Consider the following 2,737-nt stretch of genomic DNA (forward strand, 5'->3'; position numbering starts at 1 on the left):
CCTTAAGGTTCGCAGCCCGATTCGTAACCACTACGCTACCAGACATCTTTTAGTTGGTGAAAAAACAAGAAACAAAACAAAATATCACTAAGGAATGTTAAAACTAAAAATAATAGCAGCCTTTGTATTTTAGAACATTTATTTGCGTCAACATATTATTCTGCATTTTAATTTAAATAAATTGATCATGCCAACGGCAATCCATGAGATAGAAAGCTTTATTATAATCCATATTTCTTTAAAATGGACATTAAAAAAAAAACATGTTTCTGGGCTAAAATGAACCATTAAGAAATAGACCTGTCTTTTTTGTTTGTTGCATTTAAAGTCACATCTGTGATCTGTTGAGAGTCTCTTAAACACCAAGGTCCTTTGGAGAAGATTGCACAACATCCACACTTTCAGATCTTGGGAAACTATAGATGCTAATATTGGAAATTATGGGATCATGGTAAGCACTGAAGAGAGGGTAGACGTGTTTCATGTTTTTTCTTCCCTAAGAGAAATTCAAGGAGCCCAGATGGCACAGTGGGATAAGGGTTGGGCTGCTAACTGAAAGATCTATGGTCAGAATCAACGAGCTACTCAAGGAGTGGAAAGCTAAGACTATGCCCATAAAGATTTGTTGTTGTTGTTGTTAAGTGCCGTCGAGTCGGTTTCGACCCATAGCGACCCTGTACAGGGTTTCCGAGGGTGTAAATCTTTACGGGAGTAGAAAGCCTCATCTTTCTCCCGCGGAGCGGCTGGTAGTTTCGAACCGCTGACCATAAGGTTCGCAGCCCGATTCGTAACCACTACGCTACCAGAGCTCCTATAAAGATTTACAGTCTCGAAAACCCTAAGGAGTAGTCTGTGTCCTATAGGGCCACTATAAATCAGAATCAACTCAATAGTGAGTTTAACAGAAATTCAAATGGAGTAAAGGCATAGTAGAGAACAAAACCGTTGTTCTATATAGCCCTTATTCACTCTTTGGTTGTTTTCAATACAGCTATAAATATAGTTTTTTAAAAGTTAAATGTCTATGAAAAAAATGTACTGCCTTTTGAGATTTGGGATTAGTCTATCATTAAAGAAGACATTCTGATTTAAGTGAGGAACATATCTACTGTGGAACAGTTTGGAGGTCAGCTCAACAAAATCTTTCACATCATGTTGTTTTTCAACTGTAGGACTAAATGTGTCACCTCTTTACATACATCATCTAAGGCAGGAGCTTAAAGTAGCAAATGGACCGGTTCTTGCCTCATTTCTTGTCTCTTCTTATGACCTGCTGCTTTGTCTAAACTGAAGATATAATGAACAATATTGCCCTTCTTTTCTCCATTACCAGAAGAATTCATAGCTTTACTTTTCTCATTTCAACTTGGATCATGAGTCTATTTACTTTTTTAAAAAACTTAGACTTGTTTTTATTTGTTATTAAACTCAAATTGATGAAAGGAGTATTTGAAACATAAAGTTACTGCGTTGGTCAAATGGAACACATAATTTTATCATTATATTTCCATATAGCAATTTAACTTTTATAACATTACTCTGCATAGATATACAGTCAGATTTTCCCCTTTGTTATGTAAGTTAGCTTGTTAAATTAGAAGGAACTGGCTCACATTCCAGAGATATCACAACTTTGTTCCAATTAGAATTGCTATCTAAAATAAACAAGCCATTCTTCATATTCAATTTTAGCTGTAAAATGAATCCAAAGTAAACAGCAAAATAAATTACTACCTTACAGTGTACTTTCAACAATGAAACCTGCATCTATCTTGGAATTATACAGATTTTAAATGACTTAGTATCCAACATAAATTGGGGACAGAAAAGATTTGAAACTAACTACTCCTACTGATTTAAACATTCATAGTTTTAGGTCAAACACAGTCTGTTTTCTATGTATATGCAGAGGAGTTTTGGCAGCTCTTGTAAATTATGTCTGTCAATACAAAAGCCAAAATACTTTAATGTAATCATTGCATTCAGCTGGAAAAAAAAAAAAAACAAAAAAAAACAAACACAAAAAAACACAACAAAAAAACTATTGTGACCAGATTTTCCAAATTGCTTAAGATACACTCAGCTTATGTATTTCTGAAACGGTATAGGTGATTGTTCTAACAGTATTCTTTTTTATAGATTACTCATGATGTGTACATGGTAATTAGATACTGCAACTTTGATGCAACCCTTGTAAAGCTGGTTTCTTTCTGATTTTGAGGGTCCACATTTTACCTGCATGCCTGAGCTACCCCTCATCAGATACTCCATAATATTCATAAGTTTGTATTCATTTAAGTCATTGAGTTTGGTGATACTTTGTTAAAGCAGCAATGGGAAACTAATCTAGGAGGTTCCCATGGAACACCTTTATAATTATTTAAAAAAAAAAAAAAACGGCGTGGGAGCAGCATCTAACTTCCTATGACTTCACAAGGGGTTATTGTTGTTGTTAGGTACCAACCCATAGAGACTTTATTGCACAGCAGAATGAAACACTGCCTGATCCTGGGCCAACCTCACTACTGTTGCCACGCTTGAGTCCATCGATGCTTCCCCTTGACCATTCCGTCTCGTTAGGGGTCTTCCTCTTTTTCTCTGACACTCCACCTTACCAAACATGATCTCTTTCTCCAGAGACTGGTCCCTCCTGACAATATGTCCAAAGTATGAGAGACTAAGTTTGGCAATCCTGGCCTCCAAGGAGCCCTCTGACTGCACTTCTTCCAAAATGGAT

The sequence above is a fragment of the Chrysochloris asiatica genome, unplaced genomic scaffold, assembly GCF_000296735.1.
Source record: "Chrysochloris asiatica unplaced genomic scaffold, ChrAsi1.0 scaffold00099, whole genome shotgun sequence".
In the NCBI taxonomy this organism is placed as follows: Eukaryota; Metazoa; Chordata; class Mammalia; order Afrosoricida; family Chrysochloridae; genus Chrysochloris; species Chrysochloris asiatica.